General features: G+C 39.0%; 1 non-coding gene across 2 annotated transcripts in view; it reads left to right on the plus strand.

Moving 5' to 3' along the window:
- The first annotated feature begins 1,340 nt into the window (after positions 1–1,340).
- Positions 1,341–23,591, plus strand: part of LOC129043990 (uncharacterized) — a 928,785-nt gene continuing 906,534 nt past the window's right edge. Inside the window, exon 1 of one of the 2 annotated variants that reach the window (XR_010123468.1) lies at positions 1,341–1,838. This is a non-coding gene — a transcript (uncharacterized LOC129043990). Of the gene's footprint in view, positions 1,839–2,487; positions 2,687–23,591 lie in introns of those variants that run through there. The other variant, XR_010123467.1, reaches the window with a different exon arrangement.

The following is a 23,591-nucleotide window of genomic DNA, read 5'->3' on the forward strand; positions in this document are numbered from 1 at the left end:
GCCATCTCCAAGCTGGGCAACTTTGCGTTTTCCGCTAGCAGGTCCGAAGCCATAGATATTCGCGAAGCCCCAGAGGGGAGAAATCCTCAGCAATCCTCTGTCTCACACTTGAAAAGGCAGAGTAGCGCTCTGTTGGAATAGAAACTGTGCGGAGCACAAATGCAAGCTTTGGTTAAAAAAAGCACAAAAAACAAAAAAACAATGGGCAAAAGTTTACTCTCTGTAAGCAATTAATTCCCGCAGCCCATTTCGGATAAAACAAACTCCTCTTGGGAAGCTCCTTTCGTGGGAGGTGTGGATGACCCGGGGGCGCTTCTGAGAGCGAAGTCTCTCCTGCCTGGGACGCCCCAGCGGTGTAGCACCCAGTGATCCCTCCCGACCGTCGAGGGAAGAAAAAGAAGTTGGGACAGGAGCTAGCCAGAGACCCGGACAGCTACTCCTGGTGCAAAACCTTGGAAATGGCTGCTAAAGGGGTTGGGTCTCTAGACTCCTAATCCCTCCCCTTTCTCCAGCTGAGCCGTTCACCTGCTACCGTCCAGTTTACAATATAAGCACCTAAATTAACCCAGTTCCAAAAGCTAGGCATTACAATTCCCTAAGAAATTCATTTTCAAAACATCTAAGCGAGTTTCGGGAGCTCCTTGGGGGAAACGTTACGAAGGGAGTGGGCAGGTAAAGACGGGATGCGAGGGGATTATGTTCACGAAGCGATGTGTAGGCTCCTCTATTCGAAGGACCTCGGGGAGCCCCTCAGCTCCCAAGAGAGCTGCTGCAGCCACTTCAATTCTCCACTACAGAAGGGGCGGAGGTGGCCCCTGGAGGGTGGCGATGGGAACAGGGCTCATCTTTAGTCTGGTGGCCTCTCGCTGGGTGTCGAGGGGGTGTAACTGGCTTCGAGAAAAGAGCTAGGGAGTCGAAATGCCAGACAGGGCAGAGAACGGAGAGGTGGCCCAACGGACTTAAGGGCGTGCGGCGACGAACTGCCTGCCGGCAATCCGCTAACTAGTGAGGACTGATTGACTCTCTCTGTCGTCAGTATCCTTGGAACCCCTACCCCTCCTCAGGTTTCCCGACTTTTCGCTCACCAGTGGCCGGGGGCCGCGGGCGCAGGGCTGGGCGTGCGTGTGTAGCTGCGCGCGCGCGGGTGTGCGCGCCTGTGTGTGTGCGCAGCCCGAGCTCCGAGCGGGGCAGCCAAGCCCCAGCCGGCTACCCTGCGTCCCTCCTTGCAGCCGCCTCCTCAAAGCCTCCTCACCTGGCGCCGCCGCCCGCCGCCCGCCCCCCGCCCAGCCCCGCACCGGCGCCGCCTCCCCTCAAAGTTTCCCCAGCGTAGACACCTTCGCGCTGCAGCAGCCCAGGGAGACGGCGTTCTGAAGCTGTGCCTTGGAGTGGCTCTTCTTACACCTTTCCGCCTCATCCCCACCTAATTCGGGCAGAGTAGAAAATTTTCCAAATTAAGGGGAGAAAAGGGGGAGGGGCATTATCGAGAGAAAGCAAGAGGAGCGGCCGCAAGTGAGAATATCCTGCCTGATGCCAGGGAATTGACTGACGTGTCTGTGGGGTTACGGACGAAAACTGAATAGGCAGCCAAGTTGGCCGAGGAGGGGCTGGGAGGCTTCCGGGTGCCGGGAAGGTGGACCCGGTCTCCATTTCCACCGGTACGAAGGCTTGGAGGCGCCTCTATGGTGAGGGCTTTTGAACCGCCATCCACTCCTGATCCCTTGGAAAGGAGCCTTCAGAGCTGAGGAGGGAGAAGTCCAGGAAAAGCCCCTGGACTTGTGTGCGTCGCATCCTTGGCTTGGGATTTTAAGGACACGAAGGAGAATTAACAGCGCCTCAAGGTAAGAGGCAGCAAAGCTGCTGCTTGAATTGCCAGAGACAATAACTTAAAATAGATATTGGGGATGGGGTGGGGGTTAAGTCAAGTTAGGAGGATCTCTCCGGGCGTCGCCACGCGATCGCACGACCCGCGCTGGCAAGTCAGGGAGTAGCCGGTGCTGCGCTGCCCAGCTGCGAGGCAGGAAGCCAGAGGAGTGTCCTGTCCTTACACTTTCTGAAATCTATTGGAAATCGATTTCGTACTGGGTTCTCTGTCGAGGTTGATATACAGCGTGGATTTGGGTTTTGGGTTTTCGTTTTTTTACCAGAAAGGTTTTTTTTTTTTTTTTTTTTTTTAGTTTTTGTTAGCACCGCGGACCCACCCCCAATTGCCATAGAGAGCTGTGGTCACCGGTGAACGCAGCTAGGACGCGGTGGCAGGTGAGCCTGGCGCAGGTGGGCAGGTAGGGGCGGCGGCGGCGGCACCCGGCCGGCGGAATCGGGGGCGCGCGAAGCCCACGCTGCCGCTTGGCCGGCCCCGTACAACCGGCGTCGGAACCTGGGCGCCGCAGGTCGCCTGCTGTTCCCTTCGCCTCCGCTAGAGGCTCCCAGCGGGCGCCGCGGAGCGGGTGGGTGTGGGGGCGCCAGGAGGCGGCGGGGTGAGCGCGGAGAGCCAGCGTGCCCGCGGGGTGGCGGAGCCCGCGCGGCAGGGGCGGGGGACGTGAGCGGCAGTCCCGGCGCGCTTCCGAGCTCCGCACCGCGCCGCGGGGACGCAGGTCCGAACCCAGCTGAGCTCTGGAAAGCTGTGCCTTGAACTGGAGCCACTTCGGGGATGAGATCCTGGCCCGCACCCTGAGGGCAGCCCCGGGAGGTAATGCCTTCTTTCTCCTCCTCTCTCCTTTCGCCTCTTGGTTCTCTGTAAATTCTGAGTCAGATACTCAGGGTGGGAGGGAGTGAAGGGTGAGAGAGAGTCTATAGGGTCTGTATCTAAAAAAGGTGCCTTTCAGTGTTGCTCCGTGGTGCTCTGTTGTATGTGTACTCGAACTAATGCCCAATTTCCCCCGCCTCCCTTGAATATTTGGCTGCTTTAAGGGAAGTTTTTTGCGGAGAACGCTGGGTGGTTGGTCTGGGCCAGGCTGCTCCGAGGTGAGCTAGGGGACCTGCTGTGCCCCCTTTGAGCCGCGGTAGACTGGAGTGCAAGACTCCAGGGATGGGGTGTGGTGGAGAAAACGAGTACCACACCCTCTTCTTTTCCTCTCTTTTCCTCTTCACCTGCTGGTGAAGTCTCCCCATTCAGCATTTTGCTGATTTCCTTTTCCGAGGGATTGGCTCAGAGAACAGAGGAAAGCTGCTGAAATACTTGGAGGGAGGGAGGGAGGGAGGGAGAGAGAGAGAGAAGAGAAGAGAAGAGAAGGATGAGAAGGAAGTCATGGTCTGAGCATCAGAAGAGGAAGGAGGGCGAAGTTAAGCTTGTGTGTTTGAGGTGGGGGAGTGAGTGCTGGGAAATGGCCTTGGAGTTCAGTTTATTTGATGAAGTCAGATTCACTTCACATTTCACACTTTGACATAATCCAGTTTGCTGAAGCCACCTAACAGATATCATCTGTGCTGTGTACTGCCTTGGGCTCAGTGGGCACTGAATATGTTTGATGAGTGTGTCTAAGCAATAAATAAATAAATAAATGAAAGAGTGCTTATTGTGTTTCCTTGGTGTGATTACTCCCCGTGTCTGTCAGCCGGTAATGTATGTATTTTTCAGCGTGCCGTGCTGTGTTTGTGCATAGCATATGTGGTCATTTTACACTCAGTAATGCAATTTCAGGGTCTTGGAAAGGTGGCTCTTAACAAAGACGAATATTTAGAATAATACTAAAGGAAGACCAAAAATTACCATGGGGTGTGGAATATTCCAGGAATACTGAATAGAAGCTGAGATCCATCATTGGTGAAAATATTGGGCCACATACTGAAAGGGCAAAAAATATTTTTCAGAAATTAGAAGCAGTGGTTAACATTTTAAAAGAAGGAGATGTTCTTTAGGGTTCTGTCACCATCACCCAGTAGCATGCATTACTCCCAATACAGTTCCAGTGTGAGGAAGAAAAAAAAATGCACTTCCTGTTCAAAACCAGTAAAATGTTTTGAGATCTGCCAGGTATTTCACCTTAAGAATTTAAATGGAGTGGATTGCCTATTGATGGCAGAAGTGGTTTGGTTATGTAAGGCATCTATTATTTTTGATTAAGGTACATATATAAGTTAATATTTTTATATAATAAGTTTACTGTAGTGGAAATGGAAGCAGGACAATTTATCGATGTTTTTCATTCCTGAATAACACATAGCATTATCTCAGGGAAGATTTATATAAAGTTTGTCATTCATGTATTATGGTGGATGGTGCTCTGTGTGGAAGGCAAGAATATATATCTTGATGAAGTCCCAGAAAGGATGGTTTATGTTCTTAAAATACAGTATTTTAGAAATTTTTGTGATGTGAAAAAGTGATACTCATCTGAATATAGGTACAACTTATATATACACGAATCATTTATTTGTTGAATTAAATTAACCGAGACATACATATTTAGGGCTCAAATGTATTTCTGAAAGACACCTCTAAAACCAAAGGAAGATCTGCTATGAAGACTCTGTGTATATGATGCATAAGGGAAGTTTTGTTTCTTGACATTTAATCTAATTAAACTAGTGAGGCTGGTTTGTAATCTCGAGTCAGTTTTAGGACTCCATCTCTAAAGATGCTTTCCTCTCTAATAAAAGTGATTTTAAAAGAGACCAAACATTAAAATGTTCCACAGCTGTCATGGACTAGAAAACCATTTGAGTCCTCTGAAACTTCATGTCAAGAATAAGAAGTGATAGGAAGTTGTCACAAATTAATTGTCTTGATACTTCAATTAAAAACTGATTATGATCTGGCTCTGGTAGTCATTATGGTTGATTTCATTTGATCTCTAGATATTCTGTGAAAGGACTCTAGGTGGAAATGTTTTCCTGTAGTACAAGGAGAGGAGGTCACTATATGCAAAGAGGTTTTTCAGTTACTGATTCTCCAATCTGGTTGTGTTGTATCCTTAAGGAAGCATGTTAGATTGAAAAAAAATCCATTTTCTCAATTTACATAAATATTTCTCTTTGTCATAGCCCTCAACCAACCTCTGAGTACTGTATTTATAATTTTGTTGAAATATGTCACCAAGCCTCTTCCCTTTATGGTTTAGGGGCTACTTTGATGTTAATAACTTTAAAAACTATTTAAGCATAAAATACCATATTTCCTGAAAGAAAATAAATTTAAAAAGGGTTTGGGGTAAGGAAATTAAGGGAGAATATGAGGGAAAGGTTAAATTCCAGGTATCAGGCTTACCCATCTAATGGCATATACTTCTGTGATTTTTTTGTTATGCTTCTAAAGAAATCCTCACTTTCTTCCTTCCTTTCTTCCTTCCTTCCTTCCTTTTATTCTTCCCTCTTTTTCCTTTAAAATATTTCCTTCAGAATTAAATCCATGCTAATTTACATTTACTTTATAATGGTCAGTCCATAATTTACTTTTAAGTGGGTGATAGTCTTAAAATACTAAGATTGTTGCATTTTTTTTTAATTTTACACAAAAATTGACTAGAAAGTGGGTTTGGGTCTTTAGGGAGTTCGAGTCATCAGTTTATTATCGTCTCTTAAATTGTAAATGCATCTTGTGTCTGGCTGTAACTTCACTGTCTTTCGTTTCTGGAAAGTATAAAAGCATGGACAGGTATTCATTTGATACAGATGGACAGCCTAAGAACATGGTGCATTTGTGCTTTGAGTGGCTTATTTTCATATGATTAATACTCTGTGAACAAATTGGCCAATGTAATCAAATATGTAATGTTCATATTCAGCAAGTAGTAGAGTCACATTTGTCAGTGTATATTGGTTCAGAAATAAGTATCATATTTTAGGAAACCTTAGCTTCATCTAAACCTTAATAAAAGTTACTTTTTAAAAAAAGTATTATCACTCAACAGATACAGTTGCTGTATCTATTCTTAAATATCCTCAAGAGAGAAGATCCTAGTTCTAAAAATCTCCCAAGAGAAACTAATCCAGTGCCACTGGGAGGCAGCATGAATAAATAGAAAAAGCAGTGGATCTGACACCAGAAGACTTGAATTCCACTATGTTTCTCATGACTAGCAGTGTCTTCTTTGAAAAGCTGTCTTATTTTTTCTAAGGCTCAGTGTTGATTTCTGTACAATGGGAATGTTTAATATCTACCTACTCTATGTTTAAAAATTGATAACAGCTAGCTTTAAGCATTGGAAAAAGAAAAACAGAACTTTAAGGTGCCAAGTAAATGTAGCACTTGATAGAAGAATAAATAAAATATATTTAAAGAATGCTTGTAAAACTTCAGTAATGCATCATGGATTTTGATATGCCTTTGATGAGAGGAATATTTTCTCTGAATGAGATATTAACATGTGTCATGAAAGTCAAATTTAAATTAATATTTATATATGGGAGATGATTTTCTCAAAGTTATTATTATAAGGCACAAATTTTGTGATGTGTGGAAATCTTGTAATGCTTATTGTATGGGCCATAAAAGTTCATTTGGGCATTTGTGCTGTTCTTAAAGAGTTTTGATAACAAAGAAAAGGCAAAAGAAAAACAGTTAAAATGTCATTTAATAATAAAGTCTCAGTTGGGTTTCTGATTTTTTTATTTTTTAGCAATTCTACATTTTTCTTCTTCTTGTGAGTATACTTAATATGACACAGGTAGGAACTGTCCCTTGCTTTCATTATTGTCAGGTCAGTTACCCAATTTTTATGAACACTAAAAGTATTTAGCTTGTGGAATATTTTGTTCAGTGATTTAATCTATGAAATGGAACACAAACCTAATATATTATCTTAGTTTTTTACAGTGGAATTTGCCCAGGACCACTGACAGACCATTTGTCCTATTTTATTTTATTGGCTTTAATGCTAATAATATTAGTTATAAGTTATTTTCATTATGTGAATTAGGAAGAAAATACGTGGTAGATATTAAATGACTCATGGATTAGAATAAAATTTTAAAAGCTCCATTGAAATAATTATGTGCTCTTTTTATAAAATATGAGGTTCGCTAGGATTTGACTAGAATACATTTTGTTAATTTTCTAAATGTATTCACTAGTTAATGTCAAGAATAGCCTGTCTTTACTGGCTGCAAGGGTAAGTTAAATACCATTTCCTTCCCTGGAGTTTTGGTGTCATTGTCAGTAAAAACTGTAAGTGTATTTTCTCTAACAAAACGAGTAAGACTAAATGCAAACCTGGGAACCTAGACTAGAAAACAAATTACATTTTTTGTTGTTATAATAGAACATTATATCAAATTGCCTATAAATGTAGAATTATTGTCTTTACAATAATTTCTGGTTCAGTGTACCAGAAATATATGCAAAAATATAAGATTCCCAGCACATTCAGTTTCTAGGTAGCACCATAGAGTTTGTGAAATGGATTCTAAATTGGACGACGTAAGAGGATTTTGTGTCTTCAAACAATCTCATTCTATTATAATGTAACTATGGTTAGCTGTAAGATATCTATCTAGTAGCCAGCATGAAGAGAAATAATTAGCATAAAAACTGTATTGCTCCAGGTATACCAGGAGAGTCAACAACAGTGCCTTGTGATAAATGTTGATTTTGAAACGGTGAGCTTCATTTTTCAAAAGGAAAGTGCCTTTATTTTCTTAACAATTTTTGACTTGACCTTTATATACATATATACGTATATGTACAATATCATATGAACACATCTTCTTTATATATACTTTTTATATATATATATTCTGTCTATGTATATAGAGAGCATATGCATACATAGGGAGGGAGAGTCTCTATGTATATATATATATGTACATATGTATATCTACATATATACATGTACACATACACACACACACACACACACACAGACATATAGCCTGCTGAAAGCAGTCCTTGTGAGGTGAGGATGTGACTGTCACCTGCTGGTTAAGCCTATGATTATGGATTGCAAATGTTTTTTCTTTATTCAATTTTATTTGCAGGTAATGATAAAAGCCTAGCTTTGGTCTCGATTAGTTAAATTCACATCAATTAATATGCAAATATTTATTGTTGATAAACTAATTTTCTATTTGATATTCAGGATATAATGGTACATGAGAATTTGTTCTTGTTCTTAAGAATTCTGTGTTCTTGTTAAGCAGAGAAAACAAAAATCGGTGATAAGCTAACAAAAATAGAATAGAGCATCACCTCATTCAGCATATTCTTATTAAATGTCTATTGTTCCCAAGGCTATACAAAATAACAATACAAAAGTTGTGTCACCAGGCAATTCAGAGTAGGGTGAAGTGTGAGTGGTCTGGAAAAGATTCATGTAGGGGGAGGAAACTGGGCTGAGAGTGAATATAACACTGTAAAAGTAAACAATAAATATATAAACTCTCTAGTAATTAAAGCAATGCAAAATAACACAATAGTAAGATAGTCTTTGCTGATGAGTTGGGACAAAGATGAAAACATCGATAGACTCCTTGTGTTGTTAAGGGAGTGGGGAAATAAACACTCAATACATAATTGGAGTCATTGTAAACTGGTTCAGCTCATCTAACATGCAATTTAAGTAATTATTACTTGGATATATATTAAATTACAAATGCTCATAATAATTGTCTTTATAGTTCCTCTTTTAGAAGTTTATCCTCAGAAATGCTCCCATGAATCTCCAGCAATATATTATGTACACACAAGAAGAAATAGATAACTTGAATGACTCTGTCTTTTAAAGAAATTGTATCTGTAGTTAAAACTTTTCCACACCAAATTAGCAAATGGATAAATAAGGTATATCCATACTATGGAAAATGTTCATCAGTGAAAAGGAATGAAATACTGATACATGCTACAACATGGATATACCTTTAAAACAATATGCTACTTCAAAGAAGCCAGAAACAAAAAACACCATATGATATAATTATATGAAATGTACAGAAAAACGTATCTATGGAATTTAAAAGTAGAGTGGTTTTCATCTGGCACTGGCAGTGGGGTTGGTGAGTGACTGCGTATGGGCACAAGGAATCTTTTGGGACAATGGAACTATTCTGTAATGGGATTGTGCTGATGGTTGCACAAGTCTGTAAATTCACTAAAAATCATTTAATTGTTCACATAAAAAGAGTAAATTTCATGGTATTTGAATTATGTGGCAATTCAGCTGTTAAAAACCCAAACACAAAACAAAAAATCTTCCTACAAAGTAAACTGAAGGCACAGATGACCTTACTAATAAAATCTTCCTAATATTTAAGGAAGAAATAATACCAGAGCTATATAAACTCTTTCAGGAAACTGTAGAGGAGGGAACATTTTCCAACTATGAGACCAACATAAAGTTATCATAAGAAAATAAAACAAGAGGCCAATATCCTACAGAACATAGATGTAAACTTTATTAATGAAATGTTAGCAAGTATAAATAGCAATGGCAAGTAAAGATAATACATCATGAACAAGTTAGGTTCATCCCAGAAATGCAATGTTGGTTTAACATTAGAAAATCAATTGAATAGTTCACCATATTAACAGAGTAAAAAGAAAAACCGGCCAAGCATGGTGGCTCACACCTATAATCCCAGCACTTTGGGAGGCTGTGGTGGGTGGATAACGAGGTCGAGAGATAGAGACCATCCTGGCAACATGGTGAAACCCTGTCACTACTAAAAATACAAAAATTATTTGAGTGTGGTGGTGTGCGCCTGTAGGTCCAGCTACTCGGGAAGCTAAGGCCGGAGAATCGCTTGAACCCAGGAGGCAGAGGTTGCAGTGAGCCAAGATTGCACCACTGCACTCCAGCCTGGCGACAGGAAAAAAGAAAAAGAAAAACTATATGGTGATCTCAGATGCAGAAAAATCATTGGAAAATACAACATTTATTCTTGATAAAAACTGTTAGCAAATTAGGAATAGAAGGCAACTTCCTCAACTTGATAAGGAACATCTGCAGTAAACCTAGAGCTAATATTACACTTAATGGTGAAACACTAAGTGCTTTTTCTCTAAGCTTGGAAGAAATGTAAGAATGTATGCTATCATCACTTTTACTCAACGTTTATAATGGAAATCATTTAAATAAGGTGAGAAAAAGACTCAGGCAGAGAGATTAGAAAGAAGGTGCAAAACTGTGTGAACGTGATTTTATTAAATAATTGAAAAACTCCAAATGTCCAATAGGAAAATAGATAAACAAATGTTGGAATATTCATGCAGTATGTTTCTGGTTTAATAAGACGGTAAGTGGAATGTTGTAGTTCTTTAAATACCATCATGGGAAAATCTCCAATATATATTTTTAAGAAGGAAAATATGGTTGTAGAGCAATACTTAGTCTATAGTGAATTGACTGATTAATTCTTCAGGTATTTATTGGGTACCTCTTTTGTGTTAAGCATTGGAGTAGGTAGGCCCTGGGTCATATATTGTCTGTGGGAAGGGGACAGATATAATCCTGCCCTTGAGAGACTTACAGGCTAATGAGAAAGAATTTACAAGCAACTAAAATAAATGAAATTCATAATGAGAAATTGTGTTATGTGCATATAAGAAATGAAGTTGAATGACAGGGATTTATCCGTGAGTTTGAAAGATAGAAAGATTTTCCTAAGAGGTGTCTGGTTCCTAGTGAGCATTCAGTTGAGAACTATTTTTATAATAGATTAATCCAAAGCATTCATCTTTCCTATTTTACTTAATTTTGCTTCATATCTGGTAAACTGAAGGAGTACATGCTATACTTCCGTATCACACTAACTTTTCCTGTGTCATTATACTCTTTTCTCACTTTGAATAATTCCCATAATCATCATCTGTATTCTTCTAGCACCTACTGTGAACAAATGCATTATTTTATGTGCATTAACAGTTGCATAAGGCACATCTTATTACATTCATTTAGTCTTGAGTTGAAACTCATTTCTTAATGTGTAATTTTTATTATTTTTTCCTTTTTCTTAGGTTACAAAAGTAAAACATTTGCATCATAAGTGTATTTAATATCATAGCAATATATAATATACAAAGTGAAGGAGCTTCCTGGGGCTCCCTTGTACCTAAGGTTTGACAAAATAGGAAGCTATGTTGCACACGAAATGTCAGAGTGAGTAAGTGTGAAGAGTGAGACTAAATGCTGTGTCGATAATAGGCAAGAGGATTAAGTAGCCAAGGACCAGAAAACACTTCAGAAGATAGACGTCCAATGGAATTTTTCAGTTACAATGTTGTAATCTGTGCAGTGGTACTGCTTCCTGTGATCTCAAAATCTTCAACAAAGTCACATATATGTTAGTCTTAGTAACATTAGTGTGATTGGATTCCTGGTAGTGGTTGGTGACAGAATTTATTTTTTGTCACAGTTGGGGTAGCAGTGTGAGAGAGGGAGCTTGTGTAAATAAGATACATGGGTCATAAAGCATGTGAATAAGACATGGATCATAAGAACATGAGTCATGCTCTCTCGTATGTTTTCTGTAAGTGGCCTTAACCATCTAGTTCATTTACCCATGCCTTAGATACATTCCTTGCAAAACATTCCTTCCAAGTAGTTGTGTAACATAACCTTAAACACTGAAGTCTGTAGCAGATTACTTTGTCTGATACATTCCTTGCAAAACATTCCTTCCAAGTAGTTGTGTAACATAACCTTAAACACTGAAGTCTGTAGCAGATTACTTTGTCTGGCTGTACATGGTTTTAATTGATATTTTTATTTTTTTCCATAAAACCTCATTGTGTCTAACTAAAGTAGATTGATGGTAGTCCATTACCCCTTCTTTCTAAAGAACTTTTTGATTATAATCAGTGAAGATCATTCTAGAACATATTCATGAGTTCCTGAGCTTACCTTATTTTTGTAGATGATTAAATTAAATGCAAGCATTTGCATATATATATGGTTGGTTCTGAATTCAAGATTCTTCTCACAGGTACTGCATAAACTCAATAAAAATTTAGTCTATCATTTCGTCTTTAATTACACTTAAAATATGTGTGAACAAGATTGATGAAATAAATGTGAATTGAAATACATTCCACATGTTATTTATAGGTCCTTATGTAGCCTAGCAAAATACTTAGGTATGGGTGACTGCTAAAAAGAAGTGGATTTGATGACCGTTCTGTTGGACCTGGAGCTTCTGGTCCTATTCATCAGTCCATAGGAATGCTTACTGTGGGTTTTACAGAGAGATTAGGAGATTAAAACTAGAAGTATTACTAGCCGACCCAAAAACGAAGGTTCCATGATTATGTTAAAGTAAAGCTCAAGGAAGGGTATGAAGTTTGATTCAATAGAAATAAATGGTTTCAAATTCCAGCTTGAGAATATGGATGATAATCATATGTTTTGTCTGTAATCATGGTAGAAAACCATGGGAGTTATTTGCATGTTGGGGAGGATAATTATTCATCTTTCCATTTAGCTCTCGTTGTGGAGTTAGAAAGACTATAGATACGTCAAGTATAAGATCACTTTATAAGAATAAAGTGCTAATGAATGTAATTATTAATTTATACTCAATTTTTAGATGTTGGAAACAGTATTTAAAAGTAAAATAATCTGGTACTTACTAATAAAGCCACTCAATTTAAAAATATATCTCCATAGCTTTGCACATTGGGATTCTTGCACCTGGAATAGTCTTTTTCAGATCACATGGGAAGACTCCTACTTATACTTAAAAAATGAGCTTAGTATCATATTCTCAATAAATCATTCCAAAAGTCCTGGAATCTCTCTACTTTTACAAGCTTCTGTTTTTATATGTATTATTTAATATATTATTATTTTTGTTCATTGGCCTATTTATCTTTCCAAGTCATGTGGTCCTGGAAGACAAAAATTATATCTTATTTATTACCATTAAAAATATCTTTGGACATAGTTCTTACTAAATATTTTTGAAATGAATTGAACTGTGATTTTTAGAACATTTAGTTTTAAATCATATCCAAAACCATAGTAATACTGTTTCCAATTGGTAAAAGAGGTAACATGCAGTGACTAAGAGTTTAAGATTTGGTTTCAAATTCTGACTGCCATTGATTTCTGGTTATTGGACCTTGAACAATCTCTTCATCTCATGATGTGTTAGTTTCCTAATATGTAAAATAGGAGTGAAAAACACTTTTCTGGCCTGCACGTCTTACCTGAAGTTTACGATGATAGGATAAAGCATGGGTGTAAAATAAATTTGTGTGCTCAGTACCTACACAAAGTCATTCCTGTATTAAGTATACAATTAAAAGCCACTAATAAAATAGTCTTAAATGAAATAATTTACATCACTTTTCTAATAACGAGAGGTTTGTACAGAAAAGTAAAGCCAATGAACTTGAAATCTCTTTCTTTCTATTGGATTTTCCCTGCCTTTTTATAACAGTTTCATCGCATCTTACTACAACATAAGTTTGATTTTATAGGTTATAGAACAAAGATAACAATACAAATTGACTATTGTAGTTTAAACACATGGTTACAGATGGCTTAATTGATAACTTTTATATGGTTATTTAGACCTGGATTGATGATTGTTGAGCAACTCTTTGTATCTGAGTAAGCACTGATTTTTACCATCTCTTCAAATTAGAGCCAGTTTAAAGTGAGTAAATTGTATGATATGTGAATTATATCTCTATAAGGCTGTTATGAAAATTCGTGGAATTTGTGCCTAAAATATCCATGCGTTCATGCTGTTATAAACACATGATCAAATGAATGAATGAATTGGGAAGAATAGGCAAATCTATGCAAAACAATTTCAAATAATTTATGTAGATACTTGCCCTCAAGGAAGTGGAGTGTAATTCTCCACTCTTTAAGCATGGCTGCACATAGTGACTTCCATCTAAACAGTATGCATGGAAAGGAGGAGGAAAAAGTAATGTTACAGTGCAGAAACCAGACAAACATGACCTCAACCAAGTGACCAAGGTCAACATCAACTGTGGCGATCATAGTGATAGAACGTGCCCTTGATATAGTGAGGATGATGGTTTACCTCCGTGGTGTTCCTCTCAAAAATGCATAACTTTAGTCCAATCATGAAAAAAAAATAGGCAAATCCCAACCAAGGAACATTATACAAAATATCTGATCAGTACTCCTCAAAACTGTCAAGCTCATCAAAAACAAGGAAAGTCTGAGAAACTGTCATAGCCAAGAAGAGGCTAAGGATATATGACAACTAATACATGGTATCCTGTATGGGATCCTGCAATAGAAAAAGGACATTTGATAAAAACGAAAGAGATCTGAATAAAGTATGGACTGTAGTTAACAGTAATGTAACTTTTGTTTGTTCATGAATTGTGACAAATGTACCATACTTATGTAAGATGTTTATAATAAGAAAAACTGGGTGTAACGTAGGTAAGAACTCTTTGTGCTATGAAATTTTTCTATATATCTTAACTTTTTAAAAAATGTCTTTAAAATTAAAACAGCCAATTTACATAAAACAAACAGTATTTTACTCATTTTTATTTTGAATATTTGATCTCTTTAAACATGCATATCCAATTTTCTTCTTTGATACTTTCTGTATCACTGAAAAAGAAAAATTCAAAGATTAAGATTAAATAGTTACTGATTTAATGGTAGTTTCATCTGGGAGTTCTACTATTAATGTGTTCTGATACTATAAGGGGTTATCACTCTATACCTAAATCTAGTTTGTTGGAAATACATTACGTTTTTCGTCTCTGCCCAGCATTTCTATTTGGCCAATGTTACAGAGTCTAATCAGATTTTCTGCCATTCATTTTGCTGTGATGGAGCATTTTCCTAGGTGTTTCTGACTTAAGTCAGATTTTCACTGCATTTTTATCTTTAATTTTGGTTTCATGTATCCGGGAAAAACTCCAGGGTAGTCTAGCCTGATTTCTAAACACTTTTCCTATTTCTGTAATCGCTTTTTATCTTAATGCTTCTGAGATTCTCTTGGTGATATGTGATTATTTCCTCTGATATTCTTAAGGTATTCTGATAGTTTTTGTTAAGCTTCACTTTGAAGCTTTTTTTTTTCTCTCAATACTTTTTTCCTGTTTACCATTCACTGAAAATTTACTCATCTAGCATGAGCTGTTTTTCATTTGTCCTTATTTAAGCCAACTGGTCTTTCTCCACTTTGCTTTCACTATTTTTCATTCAAACCTGCTCTATGGGGCTAAATATTTTCTTGCTCATGAATAAAATGTCACATAGGCCTCCTATTTCATTTACTATTAGAGAATAAAATGTTCAGCAATTACTACTAATCATATGAATAGTGACATTTCTTTTACATACTATTCATATAAAAAGGAGGTCTTAAATCTATTTAATATGAAAGTTTTCCCAGCATTTTTCTGGCCACCTCTATTGGGAAAAGGGGAGTTGGTCAGCCTTTCCTGTGTTTCCCCCAGTTCGCCTCTATGCTTTCTGTCCTGTTCAAGGATGCTGCCTCTGGCTCTTCTAGGGTTAAGCCTAAGAAAGGTAGGAGAGGTAAAGGTGAAGTGTGACTTGACTGACTTAAATGTAACCCTGGATAAACTTCCCCTGGGTTTGGTGGATTCTCTTTCTTTTTCGATGATTTTTTGTTTTATCTTCAAGTGGTACAGTGGACGTGAATGCTATCAAAAATTTCTGGCTGTGTGCCTCTTGGACACATGGTAGGACTGAACTTCCTGGCTTTCTGTGGTTGGGTAGGCATTTAACCAGTTCTGATTAATGAGTTTTGAAGTTTTTTATTATTATTATTATTATTATTATACTTTAGGTTTTATGGTACATGTGCGCAATGTGCAGGTAAGTTACATATGTATACATGTGCCATGCTGGTGCGCTGCACCCACTAACTCGTCATCTAGCATTAGTTATATCTCCCAATGCTATCCCTCCCCCCTCCCCCCACCCCACAACAGTCCCCGAAGTGTGATGTTCCCCTTCCTGTGTCCATGTGTTCTCATTGTTCAATTCCCACCTATGAGTGAGAATATGCAGTGTTTGGTTTTTTGTTCTTGCGATTGTTTACTGAGAATGATGATTTCCAATTTCATCCATGTCCCTACAAAGGACATGAACTCATCATTTTTTATGGCTGCATAGTATTCCATGGTGTATATGTGCCACATTTTTTTAATCCAGTCTATCATTGTTGGAGATTTGGGTTGGTTCCAAGTCTTTGCTATTGTGAATAATGCCGCAATAAACATACGTGTGCATGTGCTTTATAGCAGCATGATTTATAGTCCTTTGGGTATATACCCAGTAATGGGATGGCTGGGTCGAATGGAATTTCTAGTTCTAGATCCCTGAGGAATCGCCACACTGACTTCCACAAGGATTGAACTAGTTTACAGTCCCACCAACAGTGTAAAAGTGTTCCTATTTCTCCACATCCTCTCCAGCACCTGTTGTTTCCTGACTTTTTAATGATTGCCATTCTAACTGGTGTGAGATGGTATCTCATTGTGGTTTTGATTTGCATTTCTCTGATGGCCAGTGATGGTGAGCATTTTTTCATGTGTTTTTTGGCTGCATAAATGTCTTCTTTTGAGAAGTGTCTGTTCATGTCCTTCGCCCACTTTTTGATGGGGTTGTTTGTTTTTTTCTTGTAAATTTGTTGGAGTTCATTGTAGATTCTGGATATTAGCCCTTTGTCAGATGAGTAGGTTGTGAAAATTTTCTCCCAGTTTGTAGGTTGCCTATTCACTCTGATGGTAGTTTCTTTTGCTGTGCAGAAGCTCTTGAGTTTAATTAGATCCCATTTGTCAATTTTGGCTTTTGTTGCCATTGCTTTTGGTGTTTTAGACATGAAGTCCTTGCCCATGCCTATGTCCTGAATGGTAATGCCTAGGTTTTCTTCTAGGGTTTTTATGGTTTTAGGTCTAACATTTAAGTCTTTAATCCATCTCGAATTGATTTTTCTATAAGGTGTAAGGAAGGGATCCAGTTTCAGCTTTCTGCATATGGCTAGCCAGTTTTCCCAGCACCATTTATTAAATAGGGAATCCTTTCCCCATTTCTTGTTTTTCTCAGGTTTGTCAAAGATCAGATAGTTGTAGATATGTGGCATTATTTCTGACAGCTCTGTTCTGTTCCATTGATCTATATCTCTGTTTTGGTACCAGTACCATGCTGTTTTGGTTACTGTAGCCTTGTAGTATAGTTTGAAGTCAGGTAGTGTGATGCCTCCAGCTTTGTTCTTTTGGCTTAGGATTGACTTGGCGATGCGGGCTCTTTTTTGGTTCTATATGAACTTTAAAGTAGTTTTTTCCAATTCTGTGAAGAAAGTCATTGGTAGCTTGATGGGGATGGCATTGAATCTGTAAATTACCTTGGGAAGGATGGCCATTTTCACGATATTGATTCTTCCTGCCCATGAGCATGGAATGTTCTTCCATTTCTTTGTATCCTCTTTTATTTCCTTGAGCAGTGGTTTGTAGTTCTCCTTGAAGAGGTCCTTCACATCCCTTGTAAGTTGTATTCCTAGGTATTTTATTCTCTTTGAAGCAATTGTGAATGGGAGTTCACTCATGATTTGGCTCTCTGTTTGTCTGTTATTGATGTATAAGAATGCTTGTGATTTTTGTACATTGATTTTGTATCCTGAGACTTTGCTGAAGTTGCTTATCAGCTTAAGGAGATTTTGGGCTGAGATAATGGGGTTTTCTAGATATACAATCGTGTCATCTGCAAACAGGGACAATTTGACTTCCTCTTTTCCTAATTGAATACCCTTTGTTTCCTTCTCCTGCCTAATTGCCCTGGCCAGAACTTCCAACACTATGTTGAATAGAAGTGGTGAGAGAGGGCATCCCTGTCTTGTGCCAGTTTTCAAAGGGAATGCTTCCAGTTTTTGCCCATTCAGTATGATATTGGCTGTGGGTTTGTCATAGATAGCTCTTATTATTTTGAGATACGTCCCATCAATACCTAATTTATTGAGAGTTTTTAGCATGAAGGTTGTTGAATTTTGTCAAAGGCCTTTTCTGCATCTATTGAGATAATCATGTGCTTTTTGTCTTTGGTTCTGTTTATATGCTGGATTACATTTATTGATTTGCGTATATTGAACCAGCCTTGCATCCCAGGGATGAAGCCCACTTGATCATGGTGGATAAGCTTTTTGATGTGCTGCTGGATTCGGTTTGCCAGTATTTTATTGAGGATTTTTGCATCAATGTTCATCAAGGATATTGGTCTAAAATTCTCTTTTTTTGTTGTGTCTCTGCCAGGCTTTGGTATCAGGATGATGCTGGCCTCATAAAATGAGTTAGGGAGGATTCCCTCTTTTTCTATTGATTGAAATAGTTTCAGAAGGAATGGTACCAGTTCCTCCTTGTACCTCTGGTAGAATTTGGCTGTGAACCCATCTGGTTCTGGACTTTTTTTGGTTGGTAAGCTATTGATTATTGCCACAATTTCAGCTCCTGTTATTGGTCTATTCAGAGATTCAACTTCTTCCTGGTTTAGTGTTAGGAGGGTGTATGTGTTGAAGAATTTATCCATTTCTTCTAGATTTTCTAGTTTATTTGCGTAGAGGTGTTTGTAGTATTCTCTGAAGGTAGTTTGTATTTCTGTGGGATCGGTGTTGATATCCCCTTTATCGTTTTTTATTGCATCTATTTGATTCTTCTCTCTTTTTTTCTTTATTAATCTTGCTAGCGGTCTATCAGTTTTGTTGATCCTTTCAAAAAATCAGCTCCTGGATTCATTAATTTTTTGAAGGGTTTTTTGTGTCTCTATTTCCTTTAGTTCTGCTCTGATTTTAGTTATTTCTTGCCTTCTGCTAGCTTTTGAATGTGTTTGCTCTTGCTTTTCTAGTTCTTTTAATTGTGATGTTAGGGTGTCAATTTTGGATCTTTCCTGCTTTCTCTTGTGGGCATTTAGTGCTATAAATTTCCCTCTACACACTGCTTTGAATGCATCCCAGAGATTCTGGTATGTTGTGTCTTGGTTCTCATTGGTTTCAAAGAACATCTTTATTTCTGCCTTCATTTCGTTATGGACCCAGTAGTCATTCAGGAGCAGGTTGTTCAGTTTCCACGTAGTTGAGCGGTTTTGAGTGAGATTCTTAATCCTGAGTTCTAGCTTGATTGCACTGTGATCTGAGAGATAGTTTGTTATAATTTCTGTTCTTTTACATTTATTGAGGAGAGCTTTACTTCCAAGTATGTGGTCAATTTTGGAATAGGTGTGGTGTGGTGCTGAAAAAAATGTATATTCTGTTGATTTGGGGTGGAGAGTTCTGTAGATGTCTATTAGGTCCACTTGGTGCAGAGCTGAGTTCAATTCCTGGGTATCCTTGTTGACTTTCTGTCTCGTTGATCTGTCTAATGTTGAAAGTGGGGTGTTAAAGTCTCCCATTATTAATGTGTGGGAGTCTAAGTCTCTTTGTAGGTCACTCAGGACTTGCTTTATGAATCTGGGTGCTCCTGTATTGGTTGCATATATATTTAGGATAGTTCGCTCTTCTTGTTGAATTAATCCCTTTACCATTATGTAATGTCCTTCTTTGTCTCTTTTGATCTTTGTTGGTTTAAAGTCTGTTTTATCAGAGACTAGGATTGCAACCCCTGCCTTTTTTTGTTTTCCATTTGCTTGGTAGATCTTCCTCCATCCTTTTATTTTGAGCCTATGTGTGTCTCTGCACGTGAGATGGGTTTCCTGAATACAGCACACTGATGGATCTTGAGTCTTTATCCAATTTGCCAGTCTGTGTCTTTTAATTGGAGCATTTAGTCCATTTACATTTAAAGTTAATATTGTTATGTGTGAATTTGATCCTGTCATTATGATGTTAGCTGGTTATTTTGCTCGTTAGTTGATGCAGTCTCTTCCTAGCCTTGATGGTCTTTACATTTTGGCATGATTTTGCAGTGGCTGGTACCGGTTGTGCCTTTCCATGTTTAGTGCTTCCTTCAGGAGCTCTTTTAGGGCAGGCCTGGTGGTGACAAAATCTCTCAGCATTTGCTTGTCTGTAAAGTATTTTATTTCTCCTTCACTTATGAAGCTTAGTTTGGCTGGATATGAAATTCTGGGTTGAAAATTCTTTTCTTTAAGAATGTTGAATATTGGCCCCCACTCTCTTCTGGCTTGTAGGGTTTCTGCCGAGAGATCCGCTGTTAGTCTGATGGGCTTCCGTTTGATGGTAACCCGACCTTTCTCTCTGGCTGCCCTTAACATTTTTTCCTGCATTTCAACTTTGGTGAATCTGACAATTATGTGTCTTGGAGTTGCTCTTCTCGAGGAGTATCTTTGTGGCGTTCTCTGTATTTCCTGAATCTGAATGTTGGCCTGCCTTGCTAGATTGGGGAAGTTCTCCTGGATAATATCCTGCAGAGTGTTTTCCAACTTGTTTCCATTCTCCCCGTCACTTTCAGGTACACCAATCAGACGTACATTTGGTCTTTTCACATAGTCCCACATTTCTTGGAGGCTTTGCTCGTTTCTTTTTATTCTTTTTTCTCTAAACTTCCCTTCTCGCTTCATTTCATTCATTTCATCTTCCAGGGCTGATACCCTTTCTTCCATTTGATCACATCGGCTCCTGAGGCTTCTGCATTCTTCACGTAGTTCTCGAGCCTTGGTTTTCAGCTCCATCAGGTCCTTTAAGCACTTCTCTGTATTGGTTATTCTTGTTATACATTCTTCTAAATTTTTTTCAAAGTTTTCAACTTCTTTGCCTTTGGTTTGAATATCCTCCCGTAGCTTGGAGTAATTTGATCGTCTGAAGCCTTCTTCTCTCAGCTCGTCAAAGTCATTCTCCGTCCAGCTTTGTTCCGTTGCTGGTGAGGAACTGTGTTCCTTTGGAGGAGGAGAGGTACTCTGCTTTTTAGAGTTTCCAGTTTTTCTGCTCTGTTTTTTCCCCATCTTTGTGGTTTTATCTACTTTTGGTCTTTGATAATGGTGAGGTACAGATGGGTTTTTGGTGTGGATGTCCTTTCTGTTAGTTTTCCTTCTAACAGACAGGACCCTCAGCTGCAGGTCTGTTGGAGTACCTGGCTGGCCGTGTGAGGTGTCAGTCTGCCCCTGCTGGGGGGTGCCTCCCAGTTAAGCTGCTCGGGGGTCAGGGGTCAGGGACCCACTTGAGGAGGCAGTCTGCCCGTTCTCAGATCTCCAGCTGCGTGCTGAGAGAACCACTGCTCTCCTCAAAGCTGTCAGACAGGGACATTTAAGTCTGCAGAGGTTACTGCTGTCTTTTTATTTGTTTGTGCCTACAGAGGCAGGCAGGCCTCCTTGAGCTGTGGTGGGCTCCACCCAGTTCAAGCTTCCTGGCTGCTTTGTTTTCCTAAGCGAGCCTGGGCAATGGCGGGCGCCCCTCCCCCAGCCTCGCTGCGGACTTGCTGTTTGATCTCAGACTGCTGTGCTAGCAATCAGCGAGACTCCGTGGGCGTAGGACCCTCTGAGCCAGGTGCGGGCTATAATCTCCTGGGGCACCGTTTCCTAAGTCGGAAAAGCACAGTATTCGGGTGGGAGTGGCCCGATTTTCCAGGTGCCGTCTGTCACCCCTGGAAAGGGAACTCCCTGACCCCTTGCGCTTCCCGAGTGAGGCACTGCCTCACCCCTGCTTCCGCTGGCGCACGGTGCACTCACCCACTGACCTGTGCCCACTGTCTGGCACTCCCTAGTGAGATGAACAGGGTACCTCAGATGGAAATGCAGAAATCACCCGTCTTCTGCGTCGCTCACGCTGGGAGCTGTAGACCGGAGCTGTTCTTATTCAGCCATCTTGGCTCCTCGAGTTTTGAAGTTTTGAACAAAATTGAAAAATGTCAGTGATAGGCTGAACTGGGATGGGCGTCTCCAGAGTTCTTTCTTCTCCTTTAGACACTGCAGTCTACAACTTTAGAGGAGATGGCTATTGTTTCATCATGAAATCACTGAAACTTCAATGAGAGGAGCCAGCTTCTGCCTCCCACAGGCCTGCAACAACCATTATACTTGAACAAGAAATTAATCCTTGTGGTTTTATGCCATTAAAATTAAGGGATTTTTTGTTACCACAGCCTAATGTAGCCTATTGAGACAGAGAGATATCTGTATTTCTCATAGGCCCCTACTGGGACTATTTGGCTGAATTTTCTATGATACAGGAAATGCATTTTCTTCCGGTTATATGCATAATATTTCTCCCCAGCCGCTGGAAATCTGCAAATTCATCCCCTATGTTGGGATTATTCCATTCACCTTTGCATTGTTCTTGAACAGAATTTGAAATGTCTTTTGGCAAATTCTTTCTTCTTAGTTGCCCTCTTTAGTCTTCAGGAAACATTTACAGAATCTCGCCTCTCCCAGGGAGACTGTAGCTAACAATTCACTCTGCTCAGCTAGGAATACAGTGTTTTAATTCAATGTATGTATGGCTTAAAAAATACGGAATGACACAAACTATGCTCTACTAATCCTCTGGAATTCTCCTACAACAATGGTCTTAGGAGAGGACTTCTAAAATGCATATCAGACATTAACTCTTCTTTCCCGGAGCATCAGTGTATACAGATGAAGCAGTCTCCCTGAAGTTTCTTCAGAGTTTGAGGTAAGGTGATAGTTGAGCGATTATAGCAGGTCAACAATTTCCCGCCCCCGCTCCCAGCCAAAAATATTTTTCTTTCTTGTTTCCAAACTTTCAGCCACTTACTCTGCAAGGGATGCTGGCTTATAAAACTGGTGGTTCTTGCAAGCCTCTTTTACAAGTTCTGCATAGATGACCTAGCGTTTTGATTAAAAATGTGAAGGTTCTTGTCAACTATTTGGTTGTTGCATTTTGGGTCTCAACTGAAACCAACACAGAAAATGTCTCCTTTTAACATCGTGTTCTACAGACCATTGTTCCAGAGGAATATTAGAGCATAGTTTGTGTCCTTTAGTATTTTTTAAGCCATTTATAAATTGAATTAAAAATACATTTGCCTACTACTGCAGAGTCATAGCCTCTTGGAAGGAATTACAGTATGATTTATGGGAAGTCCTGGCATGTTATTATTATTTTTCTTAAAATCAATATGGTACTATGCACAAATAGTTCAATTCACTCACTACTCATTAAAGCTATTTCATGTTCCTTCATGTGCTACTAAATGGAAATTACTGAAGATACTTAAGTAAAGTGTATTTATTCTTTCCATTTTCAGAATACCCATGTGAAAACTGTTGCTGTCAGTTACTGTACATTTATTTCAAAAGATTGCTCCGGCTTAAACAGTGAATCAATCTTTTAGACTGATTGATTATGTTATAAGTAATACGAAACACTCTTGGGTTTGTGCAGCAAAGGACAGTGAAACTTTACCAAAGCATAATGCATATTATACATTAATAATCTTAGCCAGTATTCACTATAAAATTTTAAATTTAATGAAACCTTGAAAGGAGTTGCTGCATTTTGTTACCTTGAATTGAAACACTTAATTGCTTTAGTTAGCAAACACACCTCAAATAAGGAACCATTCTGGCGTATAAATGCCATTATAACTTTGAAAATATTATCTATTATTATTATAATTTTATCTCTGTCTTCTGATTCACAGTCCCTCATGTAACAAGTATAATCACATTTCAAAGATCTACGCCAAGTTGATGATCAGAAGTAGAAATTATCGTACGGAATACTTTTGAACCATCCTCTTGTTTTTGAGGATGATCTAATTAACACTTGATGAGTTTGAGCAGTACAAGATT

Source organism: Pongo pygmaeus, chromosome 13 (assembly GCF_028885625.2).
Source record: "Pongo pygmaeus isolate AG05252 chromosome 13, NHGRI_mPonPyg2-v2.0_pri, whole genome shotgun sequence".
Lineage (NCBI taxonomy): Eukaryota > Metazoa > Chordata > Mammalia > Primates > Hominidae > Pongo > Pongo pygmaeus.